Genomic DNA, 26,601 nt, shown 5'->3' on the forward strand with positions numbered 1-26,601 from the left:
TCAGCCAATTTCAATTCTGAAGAGCAACTATGGTCCAATAGCCTCTTGTCATGGTGGATCGTTGACCGGCGAAGCCGGCGAGATATCTCATTCACAATCTTTGATAGGTATTTTGCGATATCATCAATCATGCGAGTTGAGGTCAGCATGTGAATCACATTGGGAGAATGGATTGAATTAGGTTTGAAATGACATCATTTGAGGCTAAAAATCACTAGCAGCTGCATTGCATTTTGAGTCATCATCTTGCATATTTCATTTATAAAGAAGTACTAGTAGAACACCCCTTGCTACAATATCATGATTAAATTAGAAGAATCGATGCCAAGATTATCACCAACAATGGATAAAATAGATGAAAGAAGTACCAATTCGTACAAATTTTAGTATCTAAAGAATGAATGCCCTAATTGGAAGGAAATGACTGCTAAAATGCAAAATATCGGCAACAATTAAATTTTTTTCCAGCCACATCCATCAAAGGAGAAAAACACAAGGAGTTGAAAGTTGAAACCAATCCAGCAAACATGATCAAATTAATAATCAGCTATCATCATACATTTGAATGAATAAAAAATTTAGGTTTTGAGAGTAGTTTACATTTGAGTATTGATGAAAACAAAAATGCCGAAATAATGTATTTATATCTTGACCACCATCCACCTCCAGAAAAGATCACAAAAAATACAGCCGTGCTATGGTTTTTTTCGCAATGGTTGTAAGACATAATTAATAAACAATCTTCAGGCATCAGTACATGCAAGCATTCAAATCATGGATGCTCTAGGAAGCCCGTTAGGAATTGTCCATGACCTCAATAAAAGGCTAACTCTCTTTGGAATTGGTCCATGGTGGCTGCATCATGAAGAACTACCATGGAATTTCTTGCAGTCGTCAAGAAAACTATAACATGTGAAGACCCAATACAGGTGGATCAGAGACTTAGATTTGTGGCTTAGAGTTGCTTCCAAAAGCCAGCTCAAATATTTGGTTATAATCATCTACGAAGTGAACTTCAAGGCCTTCCTTCACATTGGCCAGCAAGCTCATCAAAATCTCTTCTGTTAGCTGATGGGAATATGATAGTCTTCACCTCACTTCTTCTTGCAGCAATTATCTTCTCCTTTACCTGTTTGGTAGGAATGAAACTTTTAAAAACTAACAGAAAAAAACAAAGTCACAGAGCAGTAATAATACTAAATAATGGTGATTTCTGGTGTTATTTTTCAAAATAAGACTTCAGAATGATTTTTATCAAATATAGGAAGTTTGCAAATTTAGTAAAAATGTCAAGCTTTGCAGTTTCCAACTCAAAAATTCAGGCTATGACAAAATGCATATAAACTCCTAGATTCAGGTATTTCTACAATGGATGGTAAATCATATAGCATATAAAGATCAAATGGACAAATATGATGAATTGAAAGACAGAGAGTATGTCGCACATCCCGTGGTTGGAAACCAAAACAAGAATAAGAAACAATAAGTCTTAAAACAATCATGAAAACAAAAAACTATGAACTTTCGATTATTATGGTCGGTCACAATGATGAATAAAGATTATGTCACAGAGATAACATACCCCACCAATTGGGAGAATCCGTCCTGTCAATGTTACTTCACCAGTCATTGCAAGTTCTTTTTTAACATGCTTTTTCATGGCAAGAGACAACATTGAGGTTATCATGGTGCACCCTGCACTTGGTCCATCCTTGGGGGTAGCACCAGCCGGCACATGCAAATGGAGCTTGGAGTCTGCAAAAAATGGATTGTCTGGTTCTTTCTGAAGCAATATTGCTCTGGCTACGGTATGAGCTATTTGCGCACTCTCCTTCATGACGTCTCCGAGCTGACCCGTCAATAGAAGTGCACCTTTCCCTTCTCCTTGCTCCACTAGGGCGGTCTCAACATACAATGTTGAACCACCCATTGCAGTCCAAGCAAGACCCATGACAACTCCTACTGGAGTCTGATCATATATACGTTCGGCATGGAATATTGGTTTGCCCACAAAATCAGCCAGGTTTGAGACATCAACTATGACCTTTTCAATCACATTATCAACTTTCACATCCTTTACATCACTTGTTTTTATATTGACCTGTAAATAGAGAAATCAATCAATTAATACATGACACAATGAATATACGGTGCATAAATATGCATATGTTAACATATATGCATACTACATTAAAGTAATTTCTATCGTCTGACTGATCCTTCCACTAATGTGAAAAAAAAGTTTACACATAGGACTTGTAAGAAAAATCACTAGTAGGTGTCAATGTTAAACCAATTCTTACACTACAATAAAATGCATGTTTTAGTCACTTAGCTTCTCAGAATACCTTTGAATCAACGGGTTGGTCTGTTGTTGCAATACCGTCTGATGATAAGAGAGTTGGCTGCACTTTGTCAGCCTCCAACTGTTCAACAAGATGCTCATGAGAAGTTGCTTCTGATTCTTCTGTGGCAGTTCCATTAGGCTGTTCATGTAACGAGACTTCAATTGCTTGTTCAGATTCTGTTAAGGTAGTTGTTGTAGCCCTTTCGTGTGAGTTCCCATCCTCCAGTTTCTTCCCCCCTGGACCATCATCTGCAATTTGAGTAGGCTCTTCAGTAGATTTCTCTCTAAGCTGTTTGGCTCCTTGCTGAAGGCTGACTTTTAGAGATTGCTCATTTGTCACCCCTTGACGGACAAGTTGCAGAGCTATCTATATTAAAGCATAAGAATAAAATCGGTCATGAATAGGAAAATATTCAAGGTTTTCTGAAATCAAAATATTTATTTCATTGATAGGAAAAGATGCAAATTTAAATATCTAATATACATCAATGGTCATAAAAATGCAAATGAAGGGAATGACTGAGAATTCATAGATGATAGTAATAGAAATGCATGTATGCTTATGAAACTAGTGCTTCTGCATATTTAATGGCCAGAAAACATTCAGATTAATCACTGCTAAAGGGGAGACATTCACAGAAAAGCTTTTGATTACAGAAATATTGACTTCCAACATCTCTCAAAGGGGTGTAAAGCCTATGACAAAATAAACTTCAATTAAGTACAACTACACCAGAAAATGCATTAATTGAAGCAATAATTTGTAAAGGAAAACATTTGTTTAATAGAAAAACATAAACAATTTGGAAAGCTACAAGTGAAAAACCACCAATTCAAATATCCTGTTAAAATAAAAATTTCAGAAAGCCAAAACTAGCAGGTCAATAATTTAACATTTCTAATTGTTTCTTTAATCCTTCCATAATTCTCCAACTAGCACATCCGACAAGTATACCTATTTGTGAGATGACCCAAATACCCAAATGTCTTGCATAAGCAATATGCAAACTAGTTACAAAAATCGAGGCAATTGGGTTTTTCATTGATAGGGACAACCAGCTAGACACTTTGGTCAAAACATCATAACTAGCTTGTTATGTTCATGCCACGCATTCAAACCAGAACTAAATCAAAATATCACCTAGTAACAAGCATCTTGTGTTCTCATGATGCATTTCAGATTGTATACGGTGCCGTTTGAAGTTCAAAGTCATTACTAATTTTTCTGAAGAAAGCATACCGATAACATTGTGGCTCGTCATCAGAGGCAACCCAATGCTCAACAGTTATGGTTGGGATTTGCTAGCAAAACAATTACTTTGAAAATAAATAATAAAATTACGAATATTTAGATTTAAAAACTGATACTTCTTTTCTGAAGTTCTAACAACTGTGTCACAAACCTTGCGGTATATCTTCTCAATTTGCTTTTGAAGATTCCGAACACCTGCCTCTCGGCAATAATTTTCTATCAGAGCAAGAAGAGCTGCATCAGTCACTTCAACCTGGATACATTGATCAGAAATGTTAACAGAATATAAACCAATATAGCATAGATCATGTTTACATGGTTAAATATGTCTGTAAAACATTCTATCAGTAGCACGAGACACTCAGCCACCACTAATCCATGTTCACTATTACTAAATATATGTTCTAACTGATGATCCAATTACATCAGGTTAATCCTAGAAAAGCACATTCATGCTGAATGATTCAGACACTAATCTTCCTTACAGTGAAGCAATGTTCAGTCGCCTTTCTAATATAATATATAAAGACAAATGGTGAGATAAGGCGACGGCTTGAGCTTTCCACCATGATCTCCAGATGGCAAAAGCTAACGATTTAATATTGAATCACAGTTATAACTTTTAATTTTCGTAAAGGTACTCTAGTTCATGAATAACAATCTTTTGAGTGGCCTGTGAAGTGTGTCATTCGACACAACCAAGTTAGAACATTGGCCATATCAAGTGCTACCAACCAACTGGACCAACTCCTTGTAGCATCTTCTGAAATTAATTTTCCTAAGACCAGGTACCTGCTTAACCCCAAGACAAAAAACTATGAATAGAATAATTTTTGCATGGGAGCTATAGACTACTTTTTATGTTTTTATTCTCGAGTTATTTTTATTAATCAGCTAATGATCCTTAAAAGTTTACGGATTAATAATTTGAAATCCTAAATATGTAGAAAATAATTGGTATTTAAAGAATTTCTCAAGTGAATAATTCCCTTGGACAAGATTTCTACCATAACCAAATCATCTTCTCCCATCTAAATGGGGTCAGCATGTACAAAGCTAAAAATCCACCAAATCAAATACTAAGATGAAAATACAACAGGGCACAAATTCATGTAATCAGGAATTCTACAATATTTTTCAGCTCATGATAATTCAAAGGCACTGATATGCTCGTAGTGTTTATCTGTCTCATATTGTAATTGATCTGTCAAACTGCTATAATTCTCTAACCATGTAGCAGATAACATCTCAGGAGATTTACTAATCTAGAATATTTTATTTAAAAATATATTTCGATAAATCATGATGAAATCCTGATCCCTAGTATCTATTGCAATGATCAGAATCCATTTATGAGTTGAAAAAAATATTGCTTATGCAGATGATGTGTCTCGAAGAGAGTAAATTATATGACCAGAAACAAAAGAAGAATGAGAATGTTCTCTTTCTTTTAAAGGTTTTCTTCTTTCCCCTCAGAAGGAAGAGAAGGGGGGGGAGGGGGTGTTGGGGTGGGGGTTAGTGGGAGCTGGAGGGCACCACTCCTAGGCTATGGAATCATTCATTTAGAATCATTGTTATGACTTCAGAACCATTGAAAGCTTGAACAGGTCCATTCAGTAGCTAACAGGTTGGAAAAAGAAAATTGAGTATATAAAATCAAGTAATGCAATGCTATGACAGTAACACAAACATATCAAAACCTTGCAGCATTATCAATAGAATGATAAACTTTCTTTGTTCCATCAAATATTTTGCACCAGCAAAATTGAAAGCCTTGATCCTACCATGAAGAATGTAGCTCTACTCTCTCTGACAATGATCTTCCAATACACAGACACTCACAAACACTTGTCTACAGGAACATGCGGATGCATGCCCAGTATAAAATAATAAAAAAAGAAAGAAATGTGTTGAATGATAATATAAATTCTATTTATCAATTTAAAATAGAAAAAATCAGTAAAATCCAAAATCCAAACAGTCATGAGAAATAAAAACTTTCCTAGCTATACCCTTCCATATTCTCATGCAATTCTCTTTCTATGCTCTGATGAGAGATATAATGAGATATTTCATATGTGAAACATAAGACCATAAGATCTAGGAAGAGATGGAGAGGTCAAGTATCTATCATTTTCTCTTTATTCATGAAAATTAAGTGAAAAGGGTGTTCTAATAGAAAAGGTTTCTTAAGAATAGAGAAGGAGAGATTGGTACTGGTGAAGATGATTGGAGGGGGGCAGGGGGAGAGGAGGGGGGCAGGAGGAACAGGAGGGCGGAGGGGAGGGGTAGAGAGAGAAGTCCTTGGATACGAAAACCCGAAATTCAGACTGACTAACCATTTTAGAACAAGCATTTTGTTTTTCTAGTCCTTTTGACAGCTCTGCCTCCTCCCTCCTTCATATATGGAGAAGATCGGAACAAGTTCAGTCTCATAATCTTATTTTGACTGTAATGGAATGTGAGATGGAAAACATATTATGATTCTTTGGGAGGATGGGATTTTCATGGAATCAAAGAGGCTGCTTGTTCTCATGAATTACAATATTCTACAATTATAAAAGAATGTTTTTGTTGAGATTTGGTTAGAAAATCTAATGGCAAACTTGAAAAAAATAGGCATAACCAAAGCACAGATTTTCTCTTTTTATCATGCACACAAAAACATATATATAATCTGTTTTGAGTGGGATATTTCTTGACATGATATCAAATACAATATGCCAATTTCAGATAAATTGGAAAGAAAACGGACCACTTCCAGCAACTTTCAGGGGGACATATAGTTAAACAATACGGAGTGCAGTATTAATCATACTTGTTCAGATTTGATACCACAAGCTTCACGAGTAGTCTTTTCCAAATAGTCCCTTGCAATATGCATCTTTTCATCAGTGATATAGCCAGCAAGAGCAATGACCTCCATTCTGTCCAAAAGAGGGTTTGGTATCATCTCAACTACGTTTGCTGCTGCAAACAAACAGAACCTAAATTAATAAGCAAAATGTGTCAGAAGATATTCTAATGGAAGAGTAATTCTGTAAATACATTCACAACTAAACTTAGCTAAGATATCTGAATGCAAATAAAATTGCAACATTAGGACATGGAGAGAAGTGACAGAAGATATTCTGGAAATAACTGGAAATGACAATTAGATTTTCATGTATGCATGGGTATGCATTGTGTGCACGTGCATGTGCCCGTGATACTCCCATTGCCAAATGCAACACACATACACCCTTGTGGAAAGCACGTGATGAGACATTGAAGTTGAAACTCAAATAGATCATCAATAGCATAAGCACTTAAAGTAAGTAAATCAAATGATTTTTCGATGTTAATTATGTATCAAATTATCACAACATGGATAGTAAATTAGGTAATCAAAGTAGCATTTGCTTGAGTCTAATGTTAGGGTGAAAAATCTCTAACCAATTGAATTTAGATACCCATGCTTTTAGAGGTGATGAACAAATTGCAATTTAAATTTCTGTTCCTGGATGTTGGCAGTAGGGACAACCATATATGTTATGGCTTAGATGTATCATATACATGCTATACAGAGATCTTATACAAGTCCACTGCCGGAACACATGGATGATTTTATTCACCAGATGGTAGTTCTATTTGACCCACGGTCCAGTCTAGTAAATACTAGTGCGCATTGGCATATGGAATGGATTTCTTTAATATTTTAATACATATTCAATATGTGGTCATTACAAATAATGTGTGCAAAGCGCACACTGTGAGTAAAGATGCCTACATGGTAGAGCCAAAGTTTCTTACTTGACTGCTGAAAAATAATCAGTAATCTAGATGGTATATCTCATTCTGCATTGCAGTAACATATCTTTTCACACTGGTCCAAGCATCAGCACAATACGACATAATATATATATATATATAAGCACCATAGGGTACGAAAGATACTTATTGTCTCACCGACTTATAGATCTGTGCCATTTGCAAAGTTCAAAAGCTTTGAACTTATAAATGCCTTACATGCATAATGTCTATTTCAACTCTCTCTCTCTCTCTTCTCTCTCTCTCTCTCTCTTAATTTATGTTTATATTTATATAAACTGATTAGGCTTCTCGCCACAAATTTATGTAGCATAAATTCCATACGAATTGTCAATATATGTTTCTGCTAGTATAAAATTGTTATTTTAAAAAAAAAGAAAAAAAAAATCTTTTTTCAGATTCTCTCTTATCCAGATCATGCATCCTACCACAATCTGCCCAACTTGTCACAACCTTCAAACACCACCATGGCACCTCCTACCAACAGTTGCTGTAAGTCACGGCCATTTACTCCCTCACTCTCTTTGGCTGCTGTTCCACCCCACCCCCTCCTATCCCACGAAAGCTCTCCAGCTAAAAGGTGGAGGGAGGTGTAGGGAAAAAAGGGTTGGTGGGGCTGGATGGCATAGTAGGAGTAACTAAAAAGGACTTGTAGTCATTGATGGCAGTCATGGGTAGGTGGAGACTTAAAACAGACCTAAAATTTTCGGTGTGAGAAGGAACAGGACATCTTTTACAAGAAATTCAAATCTACCAAACTAATCGGATCTCAAAGTATTTCAAGCATCTACTGACCTATGTGATTGAAAATTAATTCTATTTTAGAAGATAAAAAAATCAAAGACCTTTCCAAAAAAGAATTCCTACTTTCCAAAAAAGAAATCCTACTTGCTATTCTGTTAAATTCCAACTGATTCATGTCATTGAATTTTTTCCCTCCCTTTATGACTTTCAAGCTATGGAAGACTACACATTAGATGTACAGTGGCAATGGCATCTAATATACCTTGCAGATTGTTTTTGAATATAAAAAAAAAAAAAAGCTCTTTTCCCCTTTGTAAGTCGCTTTTCTAGTGTTACACGTCATAGAAACGCTGAAAGAGCATCATTCAGTATAAGCATCCAAATTACCCAGAATAGAAATTGAGGACAGAATTTGTTTAATTATTATAAATATTTGATCATCATATGAGCTAGCTAATGCTCAGATCTTGTGGGGTAGGTTTCAACACTTCAAAGAACTAATAAATGTTCCAGTAAGAAATAACTGCCTGTTGCAAAAAAAAAAAAAAGTAAAAATTGGACAATGAATGGTATAGATGCGAAGCGTATTTTACCGATCATGGTGCCAAGCTCAACTTTGTGGTCAACAACCCTATTTTAGAAAATTAAAGTCCTTCTAGCAAAGAAGACTCATACCTTTAAAATGGGAGACATCCTTTGTTCCAATAAGTATGACTCTTCTTAAACAGAACTTTTATCTTCAAACAACAATGGGTTTTTCTTTGGCATCCAGTACAGTTCTTATTTCCAAAAAAAAGTTACATTCCTGACCACACAGGTCAAGAACTCGGGATTATCATTTGTGAAATAGTTTTCACATCTATAAAATCACTGCCTGTTTAATAATATACAGATTCCAATTTCACACTGTTCATTATTTAATATCTCTATGTTATTTAAAATTATATATATTCTGATTCAGAATGTGCATCTTTTCTCTCTGAAAGATTTATTAGTACTTCAAATTGCTGAAAGATAACATGTGAGGTCCAAGACATAACAGCCTGTATGACAACCGATTCTATAAGTTGTGTCATCAATTTTTATTTTGAAAGATCTGTATGAATTCTAGATATCATTCCACTAGGCCCAACTCATATGTAAGTTGGTTTCCATACCATACTACTATTTCATGAATTTGATGAAACTAAGCAGACAGGTAGGTGATTTTTTTTTCCTTTTTTTTTTTGTGTGTGTGTGTGTGTGTGTGTGTGTGTGTGTGTGTGTGTGTGGCGGAGGGGGGGTCTAGAGCAACTTAAAAATAAAAAGAAAAAAGGGTCTATATTCTGAACCACATAGGTCATGAACACAGAACTATCATCAAGAAGAGCATGGTCCGTTTCTTTCCCATAGCATCATTCTCTACTATTTTCATATGATAGATGTCACGCCCCGAGCCCGAGGCGCGGCAGACGCCGCATGCCCGCACGGCGGGCCGCACGGGCGCGCAAGGCAGCAGATCATATCAAAGCAGATACAGCTATTCAAAACTAACATAATTATTTAAATTTATTCAAAAGCAGTCTTACAAAATTTCAAATAACATATGCTTACGTAAGTCAAATACTTTAATCAATCTAACTAAAGGACCAATAACTGAAGGAATCGTCGGAAAATCTAACGCACTCCTCAATCCCGTGAGATCAAGCCTCTGGATCTGAAAAAATGGAAAAAATAGAATAATGAGCTACACTAGCCCAGTAATCAACAAAATACCCCAGAGTGGGGTCAGAGCATATCAGATCAAAATACAGGATAATGTCTGGAATAATCATAAATAACATCATTTGTTGTTTTCAAAAACTTATTATCATTTTCCAAAAATATGATATCAGAATCTCAACATGATAGGCTACGGCCACGTAACCCAGTGGCATGGGTTGCACAAAGTGCCAAATCCACTATTTTTATCCACCGATGGCAGCCGGGTGTTGCCACAAAAGTGCCAAATCCACTATATTTACCCACCGATGGCAGCCGGTGTCCAGAAACCACTATTCTAATCACCGGTGGCGCGGGTGTCGAAACCGGTTCCTCACAGATTACAAGTCGACAGGTCCACGTATAATCCCCATTGGGCGGGGGCCAGAACAGAACAGAACATATCTAGCCATGCTGAGAATACATATATATAAAAACAGATTTCATAAATTTTCCATCTAGTTTACGGATTCACAAGCATAATTTTCAAATGAAATTTAACATGCCAGACCCATTTTACTAAATAAAAACATATTCAGAATTTTAATCTATTTATCAAATAGATTTGGAAATCACACTCGAAGTATTAAGTTACTTACATCTTCTCGCTTAATCCCTACTTCAGATAGGCGGATCAGGTTCACCTATGAGGATCAAATACAAATTACAGAAGATCCTTGTATGAAATAACATAATGTCAAGGGCTTATCTGCAAAATTCCATTTATTGGCCAAATGGGTTCGGGCTTCGGGTTCCGGGTTTCGAGTTCGGATCGGAACTGGGTTTCGGGTTTTCTTCTTTCTTTTTTTTTTTTTTTTTTTTTTTAACTGGGCCCAAGTTGGGCCCATAGTGGACCGGGCCCAATTCGGGCCCACGGTGAACAGGGCCCATGCTTGGCCCTGTTCGGCCCGTAGGGCCTTCTTCCTCCCCAACCCCCCCACGGCAGGGAAGATCGAGAGGGAGAGCGGAAGAGGAAGGGGGCGGCGGGGTGGCCGGAGGCCACCCCTCGGTCGACGGCCAGCCGGCTGCGGGACGGCCGGCGGCCGTTGCGGCAGCTAACGGGGAAGAAAAAGACCGAGAGAGATCTCGGTTTGGGGTCGAAACAGAGAGGGAAATCGGGCTGTTCGGCATGGAATCAAGGGCAAAAGAGGAGGGAGGCTCACCGGCAGTTGACGGAGAGGCAGATCCCGGCCACGGCTGCTCGATCCGGTGGACAAGCGGCGGCGGTAGCAGTGCTTGGAACCAAGATGGATCTCGGAACAGAGGCAGGCCACGAGGGAGTCCGGGCGGCGCACGGTCGGGAAGAGGATGCCGGTCACCAAGGAGAGGAAGAGGAGGAGACGGAGGAGAGGGAGGAGGGCTCGGGTGATCTCCGAAGGAGGAGGAACGGGGGTTTTATAGCCTCATTGTAACGGCTCTCCGCCGCGGGAATTACGGAGGAGGCGAAATCAGTGGCCGTGCGTGCGGCCGCGAGGTGGACGCGGGATGACCGCGGTGCAGCCGCGGGATGCCCCTCTGTGCCCGAGAAGATGGAGGGGATCGCGTCTGCGATCCCCTGCTACGCCCCTTCCAAAAGAGGGAAGACGGGGCTGAAGTCGGCTGGGGCTGCCGACTTCAGCCCGAATCTCACATTCTCTCCCCCTTAAAAAAATTTCGTCCTCGAAATTAAGAGAACTATGTCTTTTCAAATTTAGAAATGCTCAGCCTATTGAGTAATATAAATCCAAGATCTCATTCTCCTCGATCAAAATCAGTGTGATAGATAACTTTGAATCAATTATCAAAACCTTCATATAAACTCGCAAGATTAACACTAGATAAGTGACTAACTAAAATCTCAGATTGAAATTATCATCTTGATGCATGTTCACTCGAGATCGAATCAGGATCAATTCACAACAGGATTGATTAAAATTAGTTGTGTTTGGGATAGAACTTGAAATGAAATATATTTCATACACTTATCATGGTAGGGTGCTGATCCCTCAAAGGATAATGACCAACCTTAGTGTCAAATCATTAAATGGCTAGAAATGTAATTCACAAAATGAACATGTACTGATGATCATTAGATAGCAACGGTCTATCCCAAAAATGATTTGCATCAAATCACAAAAGCAGGTCTGAGAAGGCAAAGTATTGATACCATGATTCAATATACCACAAAGCTTTGAACTTAAACTCATAAATCATAAGATGGGAGCAAATAATGCATGGTTTATTCAGATACTTAACAAATTAGACCATATTTGGTCGACAATCAACTAACCCGAGTCAAGATACGCTCAAATTATTATTATTATTATTATTTCCTTAGCATACTCAAAAAAATAGCAAATTCTATCCAAGAGATAACATAATCATATCATGATTGACCTGAGAATCAACAAAATCTTTCATTATTGGAACAACATAGTCTTTCATAATAACATGTTACCAAAATACAATCAATATTTTTGACCAGTTTAGATTGACTCATCCATCATACTTTCGCTGCGCAACTCTGATCAATATTCTCCAAAATTTCTTAATGATCCCAAATTATCAGCATTTTTTTTTTTCTTTTTAATATCCAAACAAAATTTTATCCTTGCTTCCCAAGTACACTAGATCATGATTAATCCTTGAGATAGTTGTCATATTTGTACCATCATATGATCCAAGTATCATACTTTAGATCCAAATTTGAACTAAGCCAATTCTAGTTTCCCTGATAATTCCATTATACAAGTTAATATTTATTCTAAGCTTGATAATTAAAAGATTCTAGATTAACTTACTCAGGAGCTTACTCAATCATTCCGAATCTTTTCTTTTAGGCTAAACTTATTTGGGCCTCTCATGAAATCCCACTTGCATTTCTTATATGGTGATACAAAATCCACAATCAACTCATAGCCTTGATTAATAAATATTTAACTCACAAAAATCAAATAATCTGGTTCAAAGATTTACAAGAAATTCCTCCAAGATATAAGCTCTATGATTTTACATTGAGATCCATCAAAATATCAATCTTAATTGTTTCAAGTCTCAAGGGTTAGGGCCAAGTAAAAATTCTTAAGTCTCATCCCCAAGTATATTTTCTTCTATATACGAGTTCCATGCATGATCCACATACAGATTTCAATAAATATTTTCTAGTCCAAACTTTAAACATTTTTTTTTTTATAGATGAATCTTAATTTGCCACCAAAATAATTAACTTCAACTAGAAGCAATATCCACAGTGCCTGATATCAAGTTAAACTTCCAAAATAATTACATTGCACGATAATATCTCATGATTAATATTCCTTCACTTAATTTAGTCAAAATCTAATTAATCAATACTTGAAATACAAATTGCTCCACCAAGAAAACTCTCATAGTAGCTTATTCACACTTTGGTAACGACCATAATTAGGTTGCATTCTAATTTTAGCATTTCAAAATTCTGATAAAATAACACAAATTTATCAATAATAAAAGCAAATAAATACCTTCGTCTAATGGCCTAATGTCTACCCATCTCTCAAACTTTCCGACGAATCCTAAAGATCCTAAACTTAAACTCCGTCTGATTATTTCAATCACAATCCCTAGGAATCTGAAACCTAAGCTCTGATACCACTAAATCTGTCATGCCCCGAGCCCGAGGCGCGGCAGACGCCGCATGCCCGCACGGCGGGCCGCACGGGCGCGCAAGGCAGCAGATCATATCAAAGCAGATACAGCTATTCAAAACTAACATAATTATTTAAATTTATTCAAAAGCAGTCTTACAAAATTTCAAATAACATATGCTTACGTAAGTCAAATACTTTAATCAATCTAACTAAAGGACCAATAACTGAAGGAATCGTCGGAAAATCTAACGCACTCCTCAATCCCGTGAGATCAAGCCTCTGGATCTGAAAAAAATGGAAAAAATAGAATAATGAGCTACACTAGCCCAGTAATCAACAAAATACCCCAGAGTGGGGTCAGAGCATATCAGATCAAAATACAGGATAATGTCTGGAATAAATCATAAATAACATCATTTGTTGTTTTCAAAACTTATTATCATTTTTCCAAAAATATGATATCAGAATCTCAACATGATAGGCTACGGCCACGTAACCCAGTGGCATGGGTTGCACAAAGTGCCAAATCCACTATTTTTATCCACCGATGGCAGCCGGTGTTGCACAAAAGTGCCAAATCCACTATATTTACCCACCGATGGCAGCCGGTGTCCAGAAACCACTATTCTAATCACCGGTGGCGCGGTGTCGAAACCGGTTCCTCACAGATTACAAGTCGACAGGTCCAACGTATAATCCCCATTGGCGGGGCCAGAACAGAACAGAACATATCATAGCCATGCTGAGAATACATATATATAAAAACAGATTTCATAAATTTTCCAATCATAGTTTACGGATTTCAAAGCATAATTTTCAAATGAAATTTAACATGCCAGACCCATTTTACTAAATACAAAACATATTTCAGAATTTAATCTATTTATCAAATAATTTGGAAATCACACTCGAAGTATTAAGTTACTTACATCTTCTCGCTTAATCCCTACTTCAGATAGGCGGATCAGGTTCACCTATAAGGATCAAATACAAATTACAGAAGATCCTTGTATGAAATAACATAATGTCAAGGGCTTATCTGCAAAATTCCATTTATTGGCCAAATGGGTTCGGGCTTCGGGTTCCGGGTTTCGAGTTCGGATCGGAACTGGGTTTCGGGTTTTCTTCTTTCTTTTTTTTTTTTTTTTTTTTTTTTTTTTAACTGGGCCCAAGTTGGGCCCATAGTGGACCGGGCCCAATTCGGGCCCACGGTGAACAGGGCCCATGCTTGGCCCTGTTCGGCCCGTAGGGCCTTCTTCCTCCCCAACCCCCCCACGGCAGGGGAAGATCGAGAGGGAGAGCGGAAGAGGAAGGGGGCAGCGGGGTGGCCGGAGGCCACCCCTCGGTCGACGGCCAGCCGGCTGCGGGGACGGCCGGCGGCCGTTGCGGCAGCTAACGGGAAAGAAAAAGACCGAGAGAGATCTCGGTTTGGGGTCGAAACAGAGAGGGAAATCGGGCTGTTCGGCATGGAATCAAGGGCAAAAGAGGAGGGAGGCTCACCGGCAGTTGACGGAGAGGCAGATCCCGGCCACGGCTGCTCGATCCGGTGGACAAGCGGCGGCGGTAGCAGTGCTTGGAACCAAGATGGATCTCGGAACAGAGGCAGGCCACGAGGGAGTCCGGGCGGCGCACGGTCGGGAAGAGGATGCCGGTCACCAAGGAGAGGAAGAGGAGGAGACGGAGGAGAGGGAGGAGGGCTCGGGTGATCTCCGAAGGAGGAGGAACGGGGGTTTTATAGCCTCATTGTAACGGCTCTCCGCCGCGGGAATTGCGGAGGAGGCGAAATCAGTGGCCGTGCGTGCGGCCGCGAGGTGGATGCGGGATGACCGCGGTGCAGCCGCGGGATGCCCCTCTGTGCCCGAAGAAGATGGAGGGGATCGCGTCTGCGATCCCCTGCTACGCCCCTTCCAAAAGAGGAAGACGGGGCTGAAGTCGGCTGGGGCTGCCGACTTCAGCCCGAATCTCACAATAGATATAAGTGATCTTTACAAGAAATCTATTAGGTTATACTGAAATGTGATTACAGAAAAAGCACATGTCAAGCATGCTTTCTGTTTAAATAGAATCAGAACACCCATCTTTGCATTCTCATTTGCTCTATAAACAATGTCAAAATTCAAGAAACAAACTGCTTAGTGAACCTGTAAGCTAGAATTTGCATCCGAACAGAACAAGATAAGCATGACAATTGAAAAGGTGAATGTCAAATATGACAACCAAAAATTTGCACTGATGGAATAAAGTAATGAGCATGTTCATATTTATCTAAATTAAGAAGCTAGGAAAAAAAGCACTCGTGCATGTTCAGATTGGGATTACATGCCGCTATAAAACATCACTTACAAATGTACTATAGCATAATACAATAAAAATCCTATTGCTAATCAGCCTCGATGATACAATTCAAACATTTGGGGGGTATAAAAATGCCAGAAGACACCAATATTTGGATTAGTAATACAACTATACAAGACTATCACCAGAAGAATAACCAACATATCAGACCGCTATTTTATAACCAACATACAATATTTTGTCCATAATACCTCAAAAACTGGAAATGCATAGACTAAAGAGTGTAAGCCTATATGGAGGCTCCCCAGGAAAAAGGTACAAATCTAAATTTTGAACAATGATCTTTTAGAAGTTCTAGATCCCTTTGTAGCCACATAGGACATTACTCAAACTATCTCCATTTACTAAGATTGGACTGCTGGAAAATCTATGCCCAAAATAACAGTGGTTAAAAAACAGTGCTCATCAGGGAGAGTTTGTTCCGTTATGATTTTCAAAAATTATCTCCATCATATTGCTAGCATCTAGTTAGTTTGCTCTAACCTTTTTACTCTTTTGCACAATAACATGCTTTATAGATATATTAAAGATGGATATATATTGACTAGCTAGTTTAAAAAATAATGCCATCATTTTCATGATATATATCTCTTGTGACTCCCATCCATTTCATTGTCCAATGTGAGCAATTTATGTAAACATTTATGTGGATCGGACATGGGCCGTAGTGTTCAAGCACATGTTCATGAGATGCATAATTATATTTGTCGCTTCAACCATGTAAGATTTGCCAAAGTCTTGCTTCAAATAAATCACATGCTCATGTAACAAGCTTCTGCACTCCACTCACAGGTATTAGATTGATATGAAATATATAATCAACATACCATCAATACTTGGACCCAATAAACATGAAAATTTAAAATAGTGAAGTCCAAGAATTCTTCACAGCAGCAGTGGCTCACCTTGGATAAGTCAATAGGAACATCAAGAAAATGGTCAAGAAAGTTCGCGTTTTGCTCGGGGTCTAGAAGCTCTAACAAAGCACTTGCTGGATCACCAGCATGTCCCTTCCCCAACTGTCACATGATAAATCACCAGAAAAGTTGGAAACATCAAATGTCATCACAATTCACAAGATCATGAGGAAGCTTAATCCCGTAAACTCGAACTAGTGCAAAAATTGATGCATCAAAATCATCACTAAATTACAACAGGTTATGTAAAGCATATTAATACCTTGTCAATCTCATCTATGAGAACTAGAGGATTAGCTGTTCCCACATTTTTCAGGCATTGCACCATCTTTCCTGGCATTGCACCAACATAGGTGCGCCTATGACCCTGGATAAAGGTTATAATGATCACAAATGAGTTTCAGATAGGCAAAACCCCACACTGTTTATAAGCTAAAGCATCAATATTGATTCCGAGATGTAGACATCAAAATGACTTAGTCGCTGTACCTTAATTTCAGCTACATCAGCCAAGCCTCCTACAGAAAATCTATAAAACCTTCTATTCAATGCTCGTGCCATTGAACGACCAATGCTGGTTTTACCAACTCCAGGAGGCCCAGAGAGACATATAATTTTGCCTGCAAACAGAAAATAATGATCTTGTTAAGATATGTTGTGTATGAATAGTAGAATTAGAAAACAAACATCAGCCAACTGAATACCATTGATTAGTCCTAATACGTTATCAGTCAAGCACACAAGGCATGTACAGCTAAATTTTATCTCTTAGTGTGTGCCGTAAGATGAATTCTTGCACAGGGCAGAGAAGGGAAAAAAGAACACTAACCACATGCAACCAGGTATAATGTTAAGGACAAAATGTGGACATGTGGTTTGCCTAGATTTGCTTGTTTTCCAATTGAACTGAATTATATTGAACCTTCACTATAGAAGTTAAGTATTTATTCAAGTCACCATTCTCATGGGGATAAAACATGGAAACTTATAAGCCCAGCATTCTGACATAATAACACATTTTCTTTCAAAAGAAGTGCATAAAACAATTACTTCATGAAACATCAGGACCAATATTAAAAGCCCAGGTGAGAAGATATAGTTGAAAATCGTAATATAAAGGTTAAATCCATATCCATCATCTTGATCAAAAAGTTTTAGCAAGTGTATCCATGACCAAGTATTATCAAAAAATTGATAACCAGGTGTCATCCAGCTGCTGGGGTTTGATGCAGAAACACCAGTCATAGCAAAAACGTTGGGAAAAAAACCACAGCAATCAATTAGGAGATGACAATAATTTAGGAAACAAAAAGGGAAAGAATAAATGTGGTAACCAAAAGAAAGCTAGTACACATAAAGCTGTAAACCAACCTTGCGAGGTCCCCCTTAATTTTCCAACAGCTATAAATTCTAATATTCTCTCTTTAACATCAGATAAACCATAATGATCTTCATCTAAAATTTTTTGTGCATGTTGGATGTCGAAGTTTTCATCACTGCAGTGATTGAAAACCATGAAGATTAAGCTCAATTCATTAGCAGTCTAATGAATTTCTCTAAAATGATTCAAATCGGATGTTTAAATACAGTACCTGTAGTTTCCCCAAGGTAATGCAGTAAGCCAATCAAGATAATTACGAGTCACATTGAACTCGCTAGAACTAGCTTCCAGCAGCTGAAGCTTGTTAAGCTCTTCTTCTATTACTTGCAAGACATGAGGAGGACACTGCTTGTTTTTTGGTTCAAGTCTTTCCCTGAACTTTGCTGCAGCAAAGAAAAAGAATACAAAATCACCTTGTCTTAAATACTTATATAAACATAAATATCCTCCATATATTCAATGAGATATCCCGCTAAAGAAAAGTACATCCAGAACTAACCAGTCAATGCTGATTTGTCATCTGTCTCCAAACCCAGCTCCTGGATCAAAGTAAAAAAGTGAATTCTTCATGTCTAAAGTTCTGATGAAGGTCAATGAAATCAACTTAACAAGCAATGAAAAAAGTATCAAAGTTCCCACTTCCCAGTGATATAACATGATGATAATACTCCAGTTATTGTTAAAGTAATGAAGGGGGGATAGAAGTTTAGGCCTTGTCTATCTTGGACAAGATTAAAGACACAAGTTCATTTTTGTTATATTCACCATCATTTTCTTTTATTTATCCAAAAACAGAACTAATAAGAATAAAAAAAATACCTTTTTAATTGCTTTAAGTTGCTCGTTCAACAAATAACGTCGCTGGTCTCCACTTATTTTCTCCTCGATTGCTTTTGCTATTGACTCCTGAAACAAAATTTAGTAAAGATAACACAAAAGTCCTAGTTAGTACTCAAATATAGAGAATACATAAATGGGGAATGAAATAATAGAAAATATATGGCTAAATTACCTGTATCTTACTGATCTCCATCTCTTTCTTTACTAATTCTAGAGTTAGTTTTAACCGCTCATAGACCTGGCAGGCAAATTATACGAAGTTAACATTTTATCGAAAAAATAAACAGTCAACCATGATGATGGCAGAGATCAATAGTAAATTGCATGCATCCACCCACCAACAAAAGAAAATATGAAGCCTATAATTGAAGTCTGTATGGAATTAGGTCTTTAAGGTGCAGAATCAAAATTATTCACCAGACAACCTGAAGCTTAGATGGACCATGCTAATACTTGCAACATTATGGGTTATACAGATGGCCACTGGTACACCTTAAGGCAGTCAAAAACCAGCCTGATTAGCCATTCCTTTATATTTGTGCAAGCATAGCGGTTCAAAATCCTGATCTGTGGTTCTGACACGCAATGCATTTCAATTCTTAAGATGATAATGGAAAACATTGTGACATGCTAAGCTATATCATTCTTTACTAATTTTGGAACAGCTCATTCATGCCACTGCAACTTAAGGTGAATATGCCAAGTTGCATAAGACATGATTGATATTTTATATTCATAATGTTAATGAAAAACAGTGTGATATGATTTAACATTAATTTTCAAATTGGAAGGGAACATGACATAGATTAGCACCCAACTGTTAGCACACATGCAACCCAATTGTCCAAACACAAACACACAAAGATAGAGGGGGAGAGTGCGAGGGAGCAAGAGTGAGAGAGAAGGCAAGTCATTTTTTTAATAAGTAAAACTGAACAACATAAGAATTAAAAAAATCTTTGCAGCTTGACTGAAAATGTTTGGATCAAAAGCATGCATGCTTCTTACATCGAGTTCTTCAAGCACTTGTTGGCAAAGCAACTTGTTGGCCCCGGAGATAGCAGCCCCAAAATCTGCTAGTCTTGGATAATTGAAATCGCCAATATGCTGAAATTCACGAAAAAAAAGGAACAATTTTATAACACAGTTTTCATCATTTAATCATGTTATTCTACAAGCATAACATGATATCTATTAAAGGAACTACTTATACAAATGCCTAACTTGAAGCTTCCAAAGAACAAGAAAACCTCCAGGAGAAAAGCAGAAAAAATGATTCAATAGAAAACATGACAAGAAGGGCAGTACAAACCAAAACCTATTCATAAGCCGGACTTCAAAAATGAAAATAAGTTTCCATATATTTGTGCACTTTTAATTAGATTAAATTTGGCAAAATTAGTCCTTTGACCTTATTAAATTTGAAAAGAGACAATATGCAGGGTTATAAAAGGAGGCCAAATTAAGTTGAGCTAGTTAACAACTTCAACTAGTACAATCTTGCAACTAGGACATCAGAAGATGCTGTAAGTTGTAACTCTCAAAACAATTCTCTATTCAACAGAGGAATTACAGACAAACTTAAGCAATTTAGATATAAAGTAAACAGGAAGAAGGTGTTAACTCTCAAAGCCTTTTTTCCTCAAAGGATGGGATACAGACAAAATTAATTTAGATACAAAGTAACTAAGAAGTAGTCAACCCTCAAAACCTTTTTTTTCTTTCAAGTGAGAAGTTTTCAATTCTCAAAAAACTTTTTAAAAAAAAAAAAAACAAACTTAAGAAATAGACAAAGTAACCTGTGTATATGTTTGAACATGATCTTTCCAAAGGGAATTTGTCTTCAGAATGTCTCTTAATGTTGCTATGACTTCAAATGAGGTTGCTTTTATAACATCGTCATCCTTATTGTAAGGCTTTTCCTGCAAAAAATAATAGCTATTGTTATTGAGCCAAAAATTCAAGCAAACTTTCTAGAAAAATATGGATTGTACTCTTAACAAATAATAAGTCCACCATAAACAATGACAGGCAACATTGATCACATACTCAGGTTAGTAAATTAATACAGCACATATAACTTCAACAAACGTTTCTTCGGATACTTCAACCCCCATCTAAATAGGGCTGTCAAACAAGCACGCTGTTCCTAAGCAGCTTGTATTTAGCCAGCTTTTGGCTCACTCCATTAGTAAATGAGCGAGCTAGGGCTAGGACCTGGCTTGCTTGAGCTCCACGCGATTAAACTCGATACAGGAATACATAGATAATTAATACACATTACATGTTATCTTAGTTACTATTTAGAAACATATATTTATATTATAATTACTAGAGGCTAATATAGTTTGAATAAAACAATGTATTTCAACTAAAACCTTGAGATATAACAGTAGTAAGTTTAAAGTGAGTGCGAGTGTGTGTTGCACACCTGAGAGATCTTAGGCTCTCACTGCACCTCTTAAACAAGTTATTTGTGAGCAACTTGAAATTAAATAAGCCAAGAATGAGCTAGGCCCTGCTCACACAAGCTTAGCTCATTTACACATCTGCATCTAAACCATCGGCCATATCGCATCTAATTCCTGGCAATATATAAGTTCAAAAGAGAGAGGTTTATAGTTATATTGTCCTTGATCATCAGTAAAGTGAAGCGCATCCTAAGAAAACATTGGTGGTGAAAATTTTGGTGAAAGATATTGTGAAAACATGTTCAGGCATTTGCACAGACAACATTTTCCATGAATGCCAGGGCATGTGACTGTGTGACAACAGTGGAAGCAAGTCAGAAAAGATAACTCAGTCATGACTCCAGCAAAAAGCAAATTGTCTTTTGCCTTTGCTTTGATACAAAAAAATGCTTGTAAACCTCTGTGGAAGTTCAGCACATACAGCAATTGCAGCAATGCAGGAAATTTGCAGTTTATGAAAGACACAGTTACCTCCTTTCTATTGCTTCCAATTTCTAAACACAGTAGTGGACTAGCGGTATTGGTCCTTCAATGAAAAGGCATGGAATATTGGTTACACTGGGTGGTACATGGTAATCAAAATCAGCTAGAACAGTAATCAAAAGTCAGCCCCACAAGACACTAAGGTAGAACCAAATATGATGACTCAGCTTGTGAGTTAAGAGTAATAGTACATTGACATCCATCAACCATAAATAGGGCTGGAAAGACGAAAGATGAGTAAGAGTAATAACATGCCTTCAGATGATCAACTTTTACAGTTAAAGGATCCTCGTCAACCTGCAATATTAGAAGTTTCATTGAATATCAGGAATGTAGGTATTACTGAAAAAAATAAAATAATAAGTGTAATTCGTCACTATTAAACCCAACCTACCATCTCAGTTATCCGCAGACGCCGGTGACCAACGAGCACTATTTGATCCCCTTGGATGCTGGTTATCTACATTGACAACAGCAAGATAGCTAGAGTATCAGCAATGGATTCTATGCCTTTTAATATATTCTTAATTTATATACTAAATGTCATTAGTTCCCAAACCCTTGGCAGAAAAGATGATACCTGAGCCAAAGTACCAACTTCATGAAGACGCTTGAATAAATCTTTTCCTTTAAGGTCATTAATGCTTTTCGCTGAATCTGACCCAGATACAATACTAGGATCAGTCTCTGGGTCATCCTTAAGAAGAAAGGCACCTACATATGCCACTGACCTTTTACGATTTTCCACTAAAGCTTCTAACAATTTGGAATCCTGCAGGAAAACTTAAAACTTAATAAACATTAAACCAAAAAAAAAAAAACTTATGCCGCGAAGTTTTAACCACTCGAAAGAGACCTGTCTTTGTTCAGTAACTAACAGCAGCATAGCAAAACATATCAAATCATTTAGAAAATTAAGATTTAGAAAATATTGAACATTCCAGTATATATGGTACGACCAAGGTCAGCATTGAGTTACTTATTTGCAAGAAAAGTAAACCAATGAAGCTCTTTTTTTCTTTGAAGAAAATTTCAACTCCCATGGTAGTATTATATTACATGTATACAAATTATCATCGTTGGACCTGCAAGGTAAGTGAAAAAAGGGACCTAAAAATCACTATCAAAATTGTTGAATTTCAGTGAGTATAACTCCGATGCACAAACTGGATCCAACAATTGGCAAATCAGAAAACTTCGAAAGGATATTTATCTGAAAATCCAGAATGTCAACTATGAAAACAGACAGATCTTCCAGGACTAAAAGATGTCCAGAAGGGAACAGCAATCCACCAACGTCAAGTTTGAAATGCAGCCGATGAAGTAAGCAAAAACTATGCTCACCTTAGAAAGATTGCTTTCTTGTCATAAAAGCTTACACTTTTTTATTCGCTCAGATTACTTAACTGATACCTGCAAATGCAAGTACCATATGATGCACGCCATGTTGGCTGGGAAGTGGATCTAATGGTCAGTGAAGTGCAGTGCCTTGATCCACATATAAAACCAGAGCAGTGCAATTCACTGGTATCGTTAAATCCACTCCATGGCACATGTGTCATGCATCATTTGCACCGACAAACATGGGTTTAGATTAAAGTATCATGTCACACCAGTCCGTCCTACAAACACACGCAGTGATTGATTGCATAGATTAATTTATGTTTTATATGTCCAAAATAACTTGGCATTTATGGAGGGGGAAGAATATGATTGAATTGCCATAAAATGATTGTCATGCTTGCTCGACACTAAGGGCCACTATCATCTTCTACGAAATTCCATGCTGCTCCCTTCCTTTTCTTTCTTTCTCCTCCACCATACCTCATTGAACATTTGCCCATCATCATAGAACCCTACTTCAAGAACAGATTGAAATACCAAAAACAAGTGGACATGTTCCTTATTTTCAGGTTACAAAGAAAACAAATATTTTCAAGACATTTTCAAACAAATTGTTGGCATTGTTTCTCCAATTGTTGCAAGTTGGATAAGATATTAGCGAAGTAGACTCAATAACTAAATGTAAAATACAAACAAAAACAAAAAAAAGGGGTCAAATTATGCAAGTTCTGCAACCAAGTATTTCTTGATTATAGAAATATTCTTATCAGACCGTTTCCCTTGAATTATGGGACAATGTGTATGAATCAGTAATGTTGAAATAACAAAAAGAAAAAGGAAAACTCCAGGTACTCCAAAATTCACAACTTTCACCAGCATACCTTTACATAAATTGGCATGTAAAAACCAGGAAATAATGGTCTGTGAGGCAGTGGCAGAGCTATAACCTGCTCCAAGAAAGCACCAAAGTGGAAAAGAAAAGAAAACAAAAAAAATGATGAGAAAAAGGTCCCAGATAAAGTGCTAAGATAAATAAGTATTGACTAGTTCATTGAGCAATAATAATGGCAAATTATAAGTGCACACAACCACGCACCACACATGCATGCACTCATGCATACCTATGCACGGGCATGCCACACAACCAACAAACATGGAACATATGCGGACATAAACATCAGCATGAACCATCTAAGTGGTTCTGCAAAACAACAACTTCAGTATTTACGTGGAAATCACACCAAATCTAGGATGCAAGATGACCTAGTATCTTTCAAAGCAAGCCAACATAGAACCATAGAAGTGGAACTGCGTTGCATGCAGAACCTCGCAGAACCTATCCAAAGGATATCACCTAAATGGCCCTTGGATCTTAGAGTTTCTCATAGCTTTTACCAGCATTGACCATGTGCAATTAAAGCACACAATATTTGAATTTCATTGCATATTTAACTGTGTCAATACTTTTGGTATTAATGCATAGCTTTTCGTTAGATATATACCTGCTTTGACCATCTCTCTTCAAATAATGTCTAAAATGATAGAAAAAAAGGGGAGTCACATGAGTCAAAACCACCAACAATGCGAGCCTCGAAACCCTCCCTCCATCATTATACATAGGGAGGATTATACGTGTAGCAGAGAAACAAGCGACCCACGTTGCAAAATGCATTTGACTTGAATTAATGGAACAGAGATGATCAGTGAGTCTAATGACTGAAATAATGTTTGAACCTTGTCAATGTCGTAATCTCTGAAACCCTGATTACGTTCCTGAATCTAAAGAACACAATAAGCCTACTTTTACTTTATCGAGTGCACTGGTTTGAACAGTGAAGCCCTTTAAAGAGAGAAATGTATTACTTGGCTAACAATTACTTGTCCATTTACTTTAGTACAGACTTGCCAATACACATTCTAGTTACTCAACAACCATCCTGCTGCTGCAATGTAATGAAGCTTATTTCTGTCACATTAAGGAGTATTTTATCGATACAACTACCTGCAACACAAATGGTGGCCAACAAGCAGTACTCTGAAGTAGACAATCTTAGCCAAGACAACCTAGCACTTAAAACCTACTTCCTTTAAAAAAAAAAAATCAAAAAAATCATATTTTTTTGGCCGAAAAACATTAGCATAATTTCAGCTTCTTCTATCCCTTCCAAAAAGAATTTGTGTAATATACCACTGGTACTAGTCACATTGTACACATCTTGACATCACAGACAGATATCTCACATTCCAAGTTAATATGACCATAATAAACAGGACAAAAAACTATATGCAAAAGAAGAGACGTAGAAAATGACACCATCCCTTGCATAGCCAGACAGTTGACACTGTTCATGCCAATAAGTTGACATCGTTCATGCCAATAAGTTGACATCACAAATCACTAATAACTTAAACAGCACATAGCGAGCCAATTGCCATGTGATTGAGATAGACTAGTGCTTACAAGTAATTATTAAAACAATGAAGGTAGAATAGATTTAAAAATTTCGGTGTTCATGGTATTAGCACCAACAGAGGAGAAGTGCATCTTTTTTTTCGAATTCTAGCACGAAAACATCATCCTATAAGCCATATACCAATTTTAGCTAGCATATTCAAGAAGAAGATCTAGTAAAGAGAAAGCTCCAAATAATAATAACTTGAACCAGTCACTGAATAAAAGCAAAATAAATATAGCCAGCACTCCACTTGAGGTAACGTGTCCTATTTTCGAACACGCCATGATATACCGATTTTAACAGAAATTTGAGGAGTTCTCATATCAAAAAATTCCAATCAAGAATTAGAACCCAAAATTTTTGGCTAAATAATTTCCAACAAGAAATAAAGAAAACCAAAAAAAAAGATCAAACTTTTATCAATAGGAGAAGTACCGTAAGGTAATCCTCGGGCCGAGGATTCGTGGGGACGATAGCTGACGACGCCTTCGACTCAGCGTCCTCAGCTTCACCTCCCTCGGCGATTTCAACCTCCCCCGCCACCTTCCCATCACCCGGCCGGTCCGCACCATCGCCGGACGCCGAACAAAAGAAGGCCCTTCTGCCAAAAACCGGATTTCTGAGGCTCGGATACCTTATCGACCCCAAAACCCGGACCAAGGGAGACTTCACCTCCCCTCCATTGCCGAGCCTCGCCGGGATCCTCGGCGGCAGGCACGGCAACCGGCAGGAAGCCGACAGAGCCTTCAGCATGGATTACCGGCGATCGAAAACCGATTAAAGATCGGATTTTTTCAACTCCCGAGAGTTTTTTGAGCTCTAACAGTGGGTTTTTATTGGGAAGAAACGCGAC

General features: G+C 37.5%; 1 pseudogene; it reads right to left on the bottom strand.

The window, feature by feature from the left end:
- Window positions 1-500: 500 nt before the first annotated feature.
- LOC103724037 lies at window positions 501-26,601 on the bottom strand (annotated as a pseudogene).

This window comes from Phoenix dactylifera, chromosome 13 (genome assembly GCF_009389715.1).
Source record: "Phoenix dactylifera cultivar Barhee BC4 chromosome 13, palm_55x_up_171113_PBpolish2nd_filt_p, whole genome shotgun sequence".
Classification (NCBI taxonomy): domain Eukaryota; kingdom Viridiplantae; phylum Streptophyta; class Magnoliopsida; order Arecales; family Arecaceae; genus Phoenix; species Phoenix dactylifera.